Below are 15,940 nucleotides of genomic sequence, written 5' to 3'. Positions count from 1 at the left end.
AGGTCAATCTTTTCACATTATATTGATCCTGTATATTTCATAATTAAACGTTGTGTCAGCACTCCATGAAAAAAAAAATATTGTATCATGTACACTGATACACTAATATATATATTTAAAGGAAAATTTCACTTCCGAAACGATATAAAATCACACATTTAACCATGATAGCAGTAATCAAGCGAATCGATTTTATTTTTAAAAACACATACTGCAATGATTTCAAAACAACAGTTAGCGCTTCTGACCCACTAAACTTATGAAGATTTATATATGTGTATGATCTAATTTTTATCGATAAATGTAATAATCAAAACAAGGTAAACAAATGCATAATTCAATTCTTCAACCTGTTTCTGTTTAACTGCTTAAAAGTTGAAGGGGTAATGTATTCTAATAATTTTTACACAAACGAACATAACTATATGCACTAAGTTCGTTTCTAATGAATTATAAAAAAAAGATGACAAATTGATATTTGTATTCCTTGGCCTGTTGCAAAAACTGTTCAGTCTTAAAATTATGTTCATAAAAATTTGAGGCGTCACTGAAATCATTGAATTAGGTAAGAAAAAATTGTGGGACATTTGTATCTCGCGAACTGAAAGACAACTTTTCATGTGTATTTAATGAAAGTTGGTAGGGTGGAGCAAACTTATTTATTACCGTATCTGTCTAGCTACATGTCGCAACGGAAAACAACAAGTGTTATGAGTAATAGACCGACTGAACTAATTAGTCAGGTAGCTTTGACTGGACGGATTATTTCGTTATATATCACGAATTCAGTTGATTTTTATTCTGTCATTTGACTGGCATATGCCATGAAAAACGCCATCAAATCATATTCGCAACAATCGTCAATCGATTTTAGCTTGCTCCGTCAAAGAGCCCTCATTTATGATTTAGCCATTTTCTTATCAAGCATTAGCTGATGTCTTCAAAAATGTATATCGATAATACATTGAACATTGACAACAGATATCAGAAAACAGTGTTGAAATTTTAACGCAGTTTTTGGCTATTCTAAAGGACAGTCATAGCCTTTCACAAATTATTTTTCACCCAAACTCATATCTTTGTGTAAATAATATTGTAATAGTTAATCCTTAGCTATTGTTTAAATATAAGTGACAAAGTCTCAAAAAAGACTTTTTTTGTAATTTTTCAGGGTTGCATTAAATACAACAGATTGAAGTAAAAGCGAAATTATAAAGGCCATAATTCAAAAAGATAAAAAAAACAACTGATATATGATAGACTCTTATGTTGATTTATAGTCTTTCTAAATTCCAAAATCAGTTCATTCTAAATCGAAAAAATTAAAAATGGATGTAATTCTACCTGTGGATTTTCGCAATCTCAGTACATCTGCTGAAGGCTCACTCTCTTGGCAGCAAGATTCATATATGTCGCACTGCTTCGTATTCCTATCATAACTAGCATAGCAGCATACTTTCTGTATTGAGCACAAAGACGCACACGCTGCTGGTGACGGGGTTATTTGCTTTATGAATGTTGGACTGCTTAGAAGAATTCTTCTGTCTTTTGTAGTAACATAGTCACGTTTTACAACATTTAGCTTTGCAAAAGCAATTGAAAACATAACACACAAAAACAGTTTAATAAAATCAACTCTCGTTAGCAAAATTACCATGATTAAGAATTGCCAGATTCGTCTAACTCTGTTTATGAAATTAAATATTTCCCCGAAAGTAAATATTGTTTAGGCACACTCTGAACTAAATTCAAAATACCTTAATAGTTAACATTAATGATTTCAAATACTAATTACAAAATGAAAAAAAATGATGTTGATTGAAGAAACTATGAATCAATAAGTAACTTAGCGTAAAATTTCAATTATCTAGTAGAATAGAGACATTCATTACAAAGGTATTTAGGATGCAAGGTTGCATGAATAATTAGATTGGACGAAATGTTACAGTATTGAAAGAATTAACCAGCGAAAGTTGTGTCTGGTATTAATTTAAAACATTATAAGAAGTAACCCCATCCCTTTTCAACATACCAAACAAGGTAGAAACAAAAACACAACTTAACCTAGGTAAGACGAGTTTCATAGAAAATCAAGCAGTTAACGACTCGGAACTAAATATAAATGACGAATACACGTAGATAAACTAAAACGATTTTCCTATTCTTTTCCCAAGTGACTTAGCATGCTTATTGTACAATGGTGCTAAACACCCACAGATATCATAATTGCTAAATCAGTTTGTCGAAGAGTATTTGCTGTGTTGATGCTTAATTCAAAGGAATTTCATAGGGACGAATGAAATGAAAATAAAATTATCATGAACTTTCACGTCCCACTATATACACTAAATATTTCAAAGTTTGATAACTATACTATAAAAATCCATCCCATCGAACTTGAAATAACTAATACCACAGAAACAGTTAAGCCTGCTTGATATGTGGACATGCATCTCGAAATTGACAATGAGCGTTGGTTGAGAAAAAAACACTTAACGACAAAAGAGACGATGTTTGCTAATTATTAACTTTCCATTCCTATGTAGCAATATTCCAGCAGCGCCTGTATATGAAGTACTTATCTCTCTGTTGATATGCTTATTCAGTTATGATTGCGTTTTCTATCATTGCTTCCTTGACAGACGGTTAATTGCTCCTGGCATCAAAGCTTTTAAACAAAGGTTCTATGTGGTTAAGGTGAAGACATTTCGAAAATTTACCGCACGCCGTTAAAAATTGGTTGGGTTCATATTATACCAACTCGCAATGTTAAGTTGTGTGAAGATTCCCAATCTTAAATAACAAACTTTGTGATCTAAATGTAATGAGCACAAACATCAGTGCTCTTCGATAAAGTTATTGTACGATTTTTATACTTCACATGTTAGAAACAGAACATAACGAAGCATTTTCATTATAAGAGGAGTATCTAGTAATCGAATAAATAGCACAAGTAAATGTTTGTGTTTATTAGGAATTGAAAGAAATACCTCAATATCAAAGGAGTTAACAGAGTATTCAATCGTAATACAGAAATAAAAAAAAAACGTTAAAACCAAAGTCAAGAGACAATCAAATTATTGTCATACTGTATTTGGCAAACACTTTGGGTCCTCCATTCTTTTAAACGTCTTACTTATTTTGGTATTTTTAACTTTTTTTTATTCGAGCGTCACTTATTTATCTTTTGAGGACGTAACGCGCGTCTGGCGTACACAATGTCATTCCTGGTATTTATGATGAGTTGACTGTATACTCTGTCCAAAACTCCGTTGAAAAGAGCTTTACTCATTAAATCGGTACATAGCACAAACATACAGGAAAAAAACCATAAACACAACTTTCCGATTTTAAAGTACTCGCAGTTACTGAAACTAGTCCAAGCACAATTTCAACTAACAAAAAACCACGTTTTTCCAGATTAAAACGTCACACAGTACATCTCCGATAGACTAACTCTAAAGACGTTATAAGCAGTGTGAGAAAGCATGACCATATACAACTGCAAAATATAGAAATACAATTAATTTATTCTTATTAGACCACATGTTTAAAAATAAAATCAAAGTTAGTACAGGTAAAGACGATATGCATATATGTGCACAATGCTACCTCAATAACCGTTAAGAATAAGGATGTATGCAAGGAAAGAATAATAATCATTTATGATCGTTTCTTAATTCCCGAGCTCTACAAACAACAACACGTAAAGGTTTGGATGTGGAGTCCTATAAGCAATACAATTCTACAGGTTGAGCCAAACTTTCTAACCAAATATGTGTATCCTTGATTGAAAAAGTAAGTTGTTTATAATTTTATAAGTAGTTTGTGGTTCCAAAAAATCTGATTTAATAGTTTTTCACTAATATTTAAACTAGTCATGTTTATTGAACAAGGTAAACGAGTTACAAAATATGTACTGAGTACATTTCGAACAGGAGAACCCGTTCTTATCTAATTATATCATCACAATTCCAGTAAGTATGTCTTACTTTTTTTTTATGACAAAAACATTTGATATAACATGATAAATTTCAGCAAATGAATTTGTATTCATATTTTCTTTGCATCATCATATCAAATAGGAAATGTTCTCTGTGATAAAACTGTGTTGATGTGTAGTGTATGGAGCCAACTGTATCTGAATGACAATCCTAAGTACGTAATTTCTTCATAAAAATATCCGAATAATTTATTGAAATGCAATGATAAAGAAAATTGTAAAGTCCATTTTTAGTATGTTTTATTAAAACATATATATTAATAAGTTCTTTATTGAGTCAGGAAACTATTTAAAAGGATAGACATATAAGTTGTGCAAAACTTATAAGAAGCAGAGGTAGAATAATATTTGACAAATTATGTGCGTAGTTTGGGTAGCCAATGAATATCAAGTATCTTCAAATATTCAGAATAGGCCTTAGGCTAGTACTTTTTTTTATATTTGTTTGATAATTATCATAAGTACTGATGAAACAAGAATCTTGCAATCTGATTGGTAAATTACCTGGGTGTAAATAACACCCAACCCCAGTTCAACAGGGAATGACATTTTGCTAAAATTTCCACCATTTTATTTGCCCAAATTTTCACAAAATAACTTTGTTTGCCAAATTAACAAAATAAAATACAGAACAATAAAGTTTTAGCATTTTTTTTAATCAACTTAAATAAAATTTTCCAAAGTAATAATGTTTTTTCTTTCAGAAATACCGATAGATGAATATACATTAGAAAAAAGATAAAATGTGACAATGCGCAACACCATCGGTGATGAACACATGGGTAGTGAAAGTACTTCATATAAAAACAGTTTTATTCCCCAGTATAAAAATAAGTAAAGGAACATTTCATAAAAAATAAATAAGCAATTCGGTGTGTACAGAGTTTTACAACTGTCTTAAATATGCATACGTCTTGAGGCGCATGTAATTAATAACCCCCATTTTTAAGGCTAATTTAAAATTCGTAAGTAACTTCCTCATGACTTCTCAGTTATGTTCCTTACTGTCGCATTCATCTTAGAGTATGATATAAATACACGCAATAATTATGGGACACATTCTGCTTTTAGAAAAATATGTTAGCTTTGTAAAGAATAAGGAAATAGAAGTTATTGTACACACAGAAAATTTTGATTGAAAACTAATACTTGCTTAGATTCACAACATACCAGTTGGAATATTATATATATTTGGAAAAACCCTATTTTCCCTTTCACATGGACAGCTATATGTAACAAGTGAAATTAGTATTTGGAGGACGGATTTGTTTGAAAAAGGTCAATGATTTTGTCATTTTTTGAAAAAGAAATATCTTAAAGAACGCTATTTTTACAATTTTAGGTAAATTTCTGCATCATTACAATGAGATCTCTATTAGTTTTTGTAATTTTTTAAGGGAAACATCAACTCAAAATACTACTTTCCAGGAAATTTCAAGTTTGGAATGATATAATGTAAGTTTCATTTGTGGCCGGACGTACGAAATTGATAAAGTTTTACATTCATTTTGCAAATATTTGTTTCATTTTTAACACAGCGCACCATTCAGATAAGAAACTTTGAACAGATCTCAAATTTTTCATAGTTTTCAAGAAGTTGTAAGAAAAAGAAATAATTTTTCTGCAAAAAATTGTAATCAAATTTGAAATAACATGAACACAACGTAGTTTCTCCTAACTTTGCGTACGGCTTGACGGACTATAATTTCAAGTTAGATTTTTAAAGATTAGCCATCAATAACAAAATCATGTATATTTTGCATTATGACGTTCCATAAAACATTCGTAAAATTCTTGTGTTAGCCATTCTATTAAGAAGAAAAAAAATAGTTTGGAAACATTTTAAACGATTACAGCCATCAGAATTTCGTTTTGCTGGCAAAAGTGGTATCGTGTTGGAATACAAATAATTCCAACCTTGTAAATTCATATGTATTTGGTTTACTTTTTTCAGAATGTCACGTGATTTTTGATTCAGATAACATTACAACGACAAACAATAAAACAAATTTGAATCCTTCAAAATACTCAAAGATTTTATACACCATGAACAGATTACCTTCAGAATTGTAAGTCCTAAATACTTATGACTACGTTCTTGATTTGGCCGTTCAATTATTTTCAATTGAGCGTCACTGATGAGTAATGTTGACGAAACACGCTTCGTGCTTACACAATTATAAGTCTAGCATCTTTGATATATTGTGTTATGCCATTAACAAGTTTTTATCTAAAGTTCAAGGCCCGACCAATTAAATGTCCTTCTTAAAATTATGTGCAAATGTTTTACTAGTTTAAATTTAATGTGGTTTTCAATATACGTAACACACATTATTACTTAATATGTAAATGTTTAAAAGAAGCTCATATTTCAGTTATTATGAAATGGCACTTTGTAAATCAAGTTCGATTGGAGCGCTTTTCTAGAAAAAAGCTCTAACTCAAATGATTAAAAAAATCGTATTGTATATGTTGTAGCATGAATCTGCTAAACTGATAATTGTAATCTATAGATTAAACACAATGTGAAACACTTTATCTCGTATATAATTAAGCATGACAGATAACAAAGTTTAGGACATCGAGTTTATTCAATTTCCAAAAGCTCCTTTGAAATGATAAAGAGTGGTGAAAATGAGCCAAAATCAACGTGGGTTATATAAAAAAAAAATTATCAAACAAGGTATGAGAATCATATAACATAGTAACACCCGACACAAAGTCCCTTACTTTGTCTAACAGTTGGTGCAGTACTCAACCAAATTTTAAGTTTTTCCTATTCCAAACAATTTACATATGCTCGATATAGAAGGAGAACGAACATAAATAAACTCATCATAGATACTAGGCTTAAATTTTGTAATTGATTTCCTAATTATGTGTATGGATATATTATAAGTTTTATAATGGTTTTTTTTTCAACGAGTTGTGTGTATGTTATTAACATATTGGCCATCATTCGGCCACTTGAAGTTGAAGACCATATTAAGAACAGTTAAATCGGCTGTGTCAAATTTGTTTTTAAAGTGTGTGTCTGGGATAGAAAGTATTACTAATAAATTTTATAAGACGGTAAGTTATAAGATAATATTTCCCGTCATTATATAATTGCCGAGTACTTGGCATGCGATACCACTCAATTTCATACTTGACATTTTCGATAACTATTTTCATTGTTTAAAGCAATTCATCAACATGATCAAATAATATACAAATGATTTCTCTTCTGTGTCAAATTCATTTTATCATAAAATATTGATATTGTGACACTAGAAATAAAGATGATTGGTGTAGTAATCAAGTAAACTTTTGTGTTCCAAGCTTATTCATTAGTTCCATTTATGGTTAGCTCTATGATCGGATGAGCGTAGCGAAGGAGAACTTATAGTGTATTGCCAATATACTGTAATATATCACAATTTATTAGACATAGCGATTTAAATTTAATTAGAATGTTAATATGCATACGTACTTAGTAGATATAAAAACTCGTAAAGCTGATGTTTGTCTTTTGTTTCATATGTTAATTGCGTTCCTAAGTGATGAAGCACGTTATTCTAAACTTGATTGTTACAGTTTGTTGTCGTTTTGTGCGATTACACAACTGCTGTAGGTAAATAATGGAATTAGCTCTTACACAAATGTTTGCCCGACACAGTCTGTATGTGCAATTAGCAGTCATACATGCACAATAAATGGTTATGAATCGTTGCTGACTGTGATTTTTTCTCTTCGTTTATTGTTTAAAGTCATCTCTTTTGCCTGCATATAACTGACAATACGGTATGTAATTTGCAGGTTTGTTTAATGCTGTAAGGAGACCTTGTTACTTACGTCCTTGTTACTTTGATTGACATTTGTCTTATTTGCAATCGTACGATCGCGCCTATTTTCATTTTTTTTATATAATAGCTCATTTAACACAATTTACTGGTACTACATCCAATGTATAGCGAGAGGTATGTCCTTTATAGATATATCCTATACCCCTCCAATCATAAAAAAACAGTTAAAGAATAATCATGAATAGAGTAATAGACTATTTTATTGTCAAATCCTAGAAATCTCGTACATGGAAATATAATCGAGATAAAATTAAAGAAGAAAATCATCAGCATTTGGTATTTACATAACTTTAATTATCTATATGCTAGAAAATTAACAGAAAAATAAGGTGCACATTTAAAAAAAATCAGTGTAAGTTTTATAAACATCCTAACTTCAAGCAGTATAATGTCGCTTATTCTAAAAGGAAAAAAGAACCTTCCAAACTGTTCCCCACATATCCCCACCAAAAAATAGTCAAGAATAGTCAAGAATAGAGTTAAAGAATATTTTATTGTCAAATCCTTGAAATCTCGTACATCGAAATATAATTGAAATAAAATTAAGCAAGAAAATCATCAGCATTTAGTATTTACATAACTTTAATTATCTATATGCTAGAAAATTAACAGAAAAATAAGGTGTAAATTAAAAAAAAAAAAAAAAAAAAAAAAAATGTAAATTTATGAACAACTTAACTTAAGCTGTAAAATGTCGTTTATTTTAAAATGTGGAAGAATCTTCAAAACGGTTTACTCAATTACTTACGACAATTTTATTATATGTTAAGCCCATTTTTATGTCTAGCTCGTGTTCATGGTTTTGATTAAAAAACTAATTTCAAACTGTAAATTTTAAGGAGGTTCTAAAGCCCTTATTTAAACCAACCATCAAACGTTAGTTTACAAAAGAGGGACAAAAGATACCAAAGGGACAGTCAAACTCATAAATCTAAAACAAACTGACAACACCATGGCTAAAAATGAAAAAGACAAACAGAAAAACAATAGTACACATGACACAACTTAGAAAACTAAAGAATAAACAACACGAACCCCACCAAAAACTAGGGGTGATCTCAGGTGCTCCGGAAGGGTAAGCAGATCCTGCTCCACATGTGGCACCCGTCGTGTTGCTTATGTGATTACAAATCCGGTAAATAGTATAATTCGATAGGTCACATTCATGAAAGGGAAGGGGATTGTAGTTACGACGTAAGGAACATATCCGATATCATTTGTGAAACGGTTATTCCATAACGGTCAACAACTCGTGATGGCGTCCTTAAAATTTACGAAGGGATGATTTCAACTTCACCATTTGGAACTCTTGGTATAATAGCTTCCTTGTGAGCAGTAACCCTCTATCAAGAAAATCATGATAGGAATTGCAAGCACGGGAATATCGTATCAATTGGGAGATATATACCCCGTATGCAGGTGCTGCTGGAATGTTGCTACTTAGAAATGGAAAGTTCACAATTGGAAAGCTGAAATCATCTCTTTTGTCGTAATGTTTTGTTTTCAACCGACCCTCATTGTCAATTTGTAGATGTAAGTCAATATATGAAGCCGACCTAACTGTATATGTAGTATCCTTTATTTCCAATTCGATGGGATAGATGCGTTCCACATAGTCACCAAATTTTGAATTGTTTAGTGAAAGAACGTCATCTATATAGCGGAAAGTAGAGTTAAAGGATATTGCTAACTTCTTATCTTTCTTCCTAAGAAGTTCCTGCATGAAGTCAGCCTCATAATAATAAAGAAACAAGTCGGCAAGTAGAGGGGCACAGTTTGTTCCCAATGGGATGCCGACAGTCTGTTGAAAAACACGTCCTCCGAACGTTACAAATATGTTGTCAATCAAGAAATCAAGCATCTTGATAATATCGGTTTCAGAGAATTTTTTGTTTGAATCAGAGTGATTCTTTACAAAGTATGATTTATCCCTCCCTAAGACAAGATACTTGTATCTACGTTGACCATTCTTTTTTATGAAGCAAAGCAATACCAACTCTTTCAATTTGTCTTTTAGTTTGGAATGTGGAATACTTGTGTAAAGAGTAGAAAAGTCAAATGTTTTAATACTGTTACAAGATGAAAGAGAAGTACATAACTATATCAATCGTTAAAAAAGATGATATTTCAACATTATATATAATGACTCCTCACTTAAAGCAAAAAACAAAAACAACATCAACCATTGAATTATAATTTCAAAAATATGTTTTACATTCTTCATGACATCACAACTGTTTCAATGACATTCAAACTAATCGTTTGCTGATTGATCTTCTCTTGTTCAATTTGATTACTCTACTCTAAAAGAAAAACAAAATATTGAACATTTAGAAGTAAAATGCAAACATAAAAGTATAAAAAGGTCAGCTTTCACCAAAATTAAAATAAAATGAATAGCAATGTTGATATTTGATGGCATAGTATACGACGACACAAAACACTTAACCGCCTATTCACAAAATTAACAACTAAGTTATGATATCAGCTTTCGTAACCAAACAAATTACAACAAGCGGAGATGCATTGTCTAAAAAAATAGATACAAATGATGCGAAAGTGAAATTCCAACTCATAAGTCGAAAATGAACTGACAACGCCATGTGAAAAATATGAAAAGACCAAAAACACAGACAACAGTATACAAAATACAACACTGACAAACAAAAATTGAGCAACACGAAACCCATCATAAGTCGGTGTTTTTCTCATGTGCTAAGGAAGGGTAAGCAGATTCTCTTGATAATAAGTTTAAAAAAAAGCATTTTGCATTTTCTATTATCAAACATCGTCAAACATTATTTGAGCATCAATCAGAGATCTTTAAGAGATTCCCGTGTCTTTATCGAGTGTGTACCTGTCCCAATTCAGGCTCCTGTAATTCAGTGGTTATCGTGTGTTGCTGTGTTAAATATTTGTTTTTCGTTCATTATTTTGTACATAAATTAGGCCGTTATTTTTTTTGTTTGAATAGTTTTACATTTGTCATTTTGGGTCCATTTTATAGCTGACTATTCGGTTTGGGCGTTGCTCATTTTTGCAGGTCGTATGGTGACCTATAGCTTATTATTTCTGTGACATTTGGTTTCTTGTGAGTAGTTATTTCATTTGCAATCATACTGATCTTCTTTTCTTATAGAAATTGTTAATTCACGTATACAATTTTTAAAGCGTTGCATGTTTCAAGTTATATGTTTTACTACAAAATAAATACAAACTTGCTGTTTTTCGCATATGAATCTGATATTTGTGCCACAGTTAATGTCCTCCCATTTAAAGTTATAGTCAAAACAAATGTAATTACAGTGTTCTCGATCTTCAAATTTATTTGGTTCCCCGGCAGACCAATCGTTAAATGTGAATTTTGTCAGACTACTGACCCAAATCCAAAAACCTTCACTTTGTTTGTCACTTCCTCCTAGCCAGTGCGCTACAATGATTATTTAAAGTTATTGCATGTAAAAAACAACTAACTATCTTCAAAATACGAGAAAAATGAAGATTATAACAGTCGCAAAATATATATGGAAAACGTGGTCAAGAACAATCGAGTGCGAGCTTCGGATGGTATTCCTATAGGTTGCATTTTGTATAGCCGTTTCACAAGCTACGCCTCTTTTGAAATATACAATATTCTTAGACATGTTAATTTGCTTACATACTGTTTCCAAGATCTGATCTCTCTGTTTCATCTATTAGAGACAAAACTTGAAAATGTTACTAGTATAGACAAAATTGGTAGCGTTTTAGATTTAATTACTAGACGAAAGCTGAGGTAGGATTAATACGGAATTTTAATTTAAACTCTTCGAAGTTCAGGGAAGCATATCAATATTGAAAATAAGCAACGTAGCCCTAAACATGCTATACATGCTATATTTTGACCTTTGAATACAATAGAATTGTATATCAACTTTTTACTCTTGGATATAATTTTGCATGAAAGTTCCTAGTGAGAGTGGCACAGTTTTAGCCGTAAAGGAAGATCTTATTGGAAATTGCAGTTTCTGTATTGAAACCAATAAGCTATAAAATGTTATGCTTATTACTTTTATAAGCCTATGAATACATGAAAAAATATCAGAACTTCATATTTTGACGCCATGTGTAGGAAATCAACTTTATGATATGTATAATTATTCGTGTATAATCAATGCTTCTTATACCAAAACGCTTGTAGCTTTAAAAAAAAGGAAAATATTTAGTTAGTTTGACCAAATAAAATTAAATTTATTCAAATCGATAATGCTCTTACTGTATATGACAAAATTAAGACAGATACCGTAATTTTCTTTTCTGAGTTGTACAAACATGACGTTCCAGTACATATACATTTATTTTTGAAAATGTAATGATTAAGATGTCCATTGCAACCCCAGTTTTTGGTGGGGTTCGTGTTGCTTAGTCTTTAGTCTTCTATAATGTTGTGTCTTTTGAAAAATTATGTGTTTGTTTGTTTTCATTTTCTTTTTAACCATGGCATTCTCAGTTTATTTTTGTTCTATTTGTTTGACTGTCCTTCTGGTATCTCGCCCCTCATTTAATAATTATAATTCATATGCTTTAAAAGAACATGCAAAACTATGAAATGTAAAACAGTACAGCTAAATGCATTTTATACATGAAATGTGAATCCAGACATCGCTTATCATGTAGTTGTTAAAGCTCATTAGATACTTTGATATTTTCCCATACTTTTGGGAAAATATTAGATAGGCGTTGACAATTTCATGAACGGACCATATGCATAAGTGAAAAGGTAAAAGCACTTTATTTTCGTAAAGCTTACTCACAAAACTATGATATAATCAGTGCATCTACTACCTTCATTCAGTTTAGTAGTTTTAATAAAGTTATCTGAAACAAAAATGATGTTATCAGCTAGTCGCAAATGGACATCCGTGTGTTGATGCTTTTCAATTTGATAAAAAATATGAAATAATCCAAGTTTTGATTTGGTATATTATTAATATTTATCTTGTGATTTGTACGACTGTTGTCCTGAAGTATTTGTATTTTTCCAAGAGATCCAAGGTTAACAATGTAATCATTCGATCAAAATATTAGATTCAAATTGATAACTATGAGTCAAATGTTCTATTGGTAAAATCCTTTTCGACAGATACCGAAGTTGCAGAGTACATGTTGATATCAGCCATTTTTTTTATATTTTGCTTATTTGTTTCATCTCTGGCAATAACTGGTAAGCGATATAATGAAACTCGTTAACTACCATGCAGACATATTAAGCATATAACGTTTAAGGTTAATGCCGAGTTACACGTTTGCTTACTACAATGCAAACTAGAAGTTAAATACTTGATTGTATGCATGTGTGACGTATATAAGTCTCATATTTTTCATGTTTTTTTATAAATGCATTTAAATTGAGAATGGAAATGGGGAATGTGTTGACGGGACAACAACCCGATAAAATATCAAACAGCAGCCGAAGGCCACCAATGGGTCTTCAATACAACGAGAAACTCCCGTACCGGAGGCGTGCTTTAGCTGGCCCCTAAACAAAAATATATACCAGTTCAGTGACAATGGACGTCATATTTATCCCCGAAATATACAAAGGAAACTAAAGTTTAAAATCATACAAGACTAACAAAGACCAGAGGCTCCTGACTTGGGTAATGCGGTAGGGTCTAAACATGTTTTTGATATATTAACACTCACCCTATATCTCTAGCCAATGTAGAGAACAAAACAAACGCACAACAATACACATAGTTGAACTCAATTAGAAATAGTCCGAGTCAGATGTCTTGATGGGTAACAAAAGAAACTAAACAAAATTACAATGATACATTAATTATCAAAGGACTACTAACAGTTACTGACATCCCAGCTCCAGACCTTAATTAAACTGATTGAGAAATTACTACGTTTTTCACACCTTATGAAATACAATCATAGTATGGAATGTAACCATGTCAGTCGCAACATATCAAGTCAATTTCACGTGTTAAAAGCGTAATACTAACCCTAGCTTCGTCCCATGTGTTTTCCTCTTCGCTAAAGTAGAAACATTTATTCTCGTACTTTAACCATCTGTTTTGACATGAGCATGAAAGTGAAAGTAAATAAAATATTTTAGAGAATGTTGATCAAACAGCATGACTTCGTTCCTCAAATATTTGTACGATAATTGTAGTCTTACGTTAGTCGTTTGTATACATTTGTTAATAAGATGAATAGAAAACATGTATATATGTCATTTTGCCTGAAATTTTACATTCCTGAAACACAAGTTGATTTATTTTCATGACTATTGATACATTTAAGTGTTTTAATTAAACTTATTATAGACGAAGACTTTAGCTCCCACCTTCTAAATCATTGGCAATAAGAACTTACAAGTGAATGAACTACCACAGCATCAAGAATATGGAATATAGACTGTTAAATTAAAGTGATTTGTAAATGACATGCCAATTGGTACTGAATATTCTAAAAAGGAAAAATAAAATTCTAAACGTTTTCTTACCCTTCCGGAGCACCTGAGATCACCACTAGTTTTTGGTGGGGTTCGTGTTGTTTATTTTTTAGTTTTCTATGTTGTGTCATGTTTGTCTGTTTGTCCTTTTCAGTTTTAGCCATGGCGTTGTCAAAGAGGGACGAAAGATACCAAAGGGACAGTCAAACTCATAAATCTAAAACAAACTCACAACGCCATGGCTAAACATGAAAAAGACAAACAAACAACAGCACACATGACACAACATAGAACACTAAAGAATAGACAACACGAACCCCACCAAAAAACTGGGGGTGATCTCAGGTGCTCCGGAAGAGTAGGCAGATCCTGCTCCACATGCGGCACCCGTCGTGTTGCTTATGTGATAACAAATCCGGTAAATGGTCTAATTCGGTAGGTCACATTCATGAAAGGGAAGGGGATTGTAGTTACGGCGTAAGAAACATATCCGATATCATTTGTGAAACGGTTATTCCATAACGGTCAACCAACTCGTGATGGCCTCCGTAAAATTTACGAAGGGATGATTTCAACTTCACCATTTGTAACTCTTGGTTTAATAGCTTCCTTGTGAGCAGCAACCCTCTATCAAGAAAATCATGATAGGAAATGCAAGCACGGGAATATCGTATCAATTGGGAGATATATACCCCGTATGCTGGTGCTGCTGGAATGTTGCTACTTAGAAATGGAAAGTTCACAATTGGAAAACTGAAATCATCTCTTTTGTCGTAAAGTTTTGTTTTCAACATACCCTCATTGTTAATTTCTAGATGTAAGTCAAGATATGAGGCCGACTTAACTGTATCTGTAGTATCCTTTATCTCTAGCTCGATTGGATAGATGCGTTCCACATAGTCACCAATTGTTTTAGTGAAAGAACATCATCTCTATAGCAAAAAGTAGAGTTAAAGGATATTGCTAACTTCTTATCTTTCTTCCTAAGAAGTTCCTGCATGAAGTCAGCCTCATAATAATAAAGAAATAAGTCGGCAAGTAGAGGGGCACAGTTTGTTCCCATTGGAATGCCGACAGTCTGTTGAAAAACACGTCCCCCGAATGTAACAAATATGTTGTCAATCAAGAAATCAAGCATCTTGATAATATCAGTTTCAAAGAATTTTTTGTTCGAATCAGAGTGATCCTTTACAAAGTAGGATTTATCCCTCCCCAAGACAAGATACTTGTATCTACGTTGGCCATTCTTTTTTACGAAGCAAAGCAATACCAACTCTTTCAATTTGTCTTTTAGTTTTGAATGTGGAATACTAGTGTACAGAGTAGAAAAGTCAAATGTTTTAATACTGTTACAAGATGAAAGAGAGTTAGATTGTATGTACTCTAAAAGATCTTTGGAATTTTTAAGTATCCACATCTGATTCACGCCCCCTCTAGAATAGGCAGTTTCACAATAACTCTGAAGCACGTCTTTGATTGCTGATAAAAGAGATGTTAATAATTTAGAAAGAGGTTTCGTAGAGCACTTGGAAGACCCAGCAAAATACCGTTGTTTGTAAGGACACTTATGTAGTTTAGGTATCCAATACAGTGATGGCAGATCCAGTTCTTCTTCTTTGGTTGAAATTCCAAAGGAACACAGAACAG

Source organism: Mytilus galloprovincialis, chromosome 14, assembly GCF_965363235.1.
Source record: "Mytilus galloprovincialis chromosome 14, xbMytGall1.hap1.1, whole genome shotgun sequence".
Classification (NCBI taxonomy): Eukaryota; Metazoa; Mollusca; class Bivalvia; order Mytilida; family Mytilidae; genus Mytilus; species Mytilus galloprovincialis.
The sequence above is the reverse complement of the archived record's forward strand: the minus strand, read 5'-3'. Positions refer to the sequence as shown.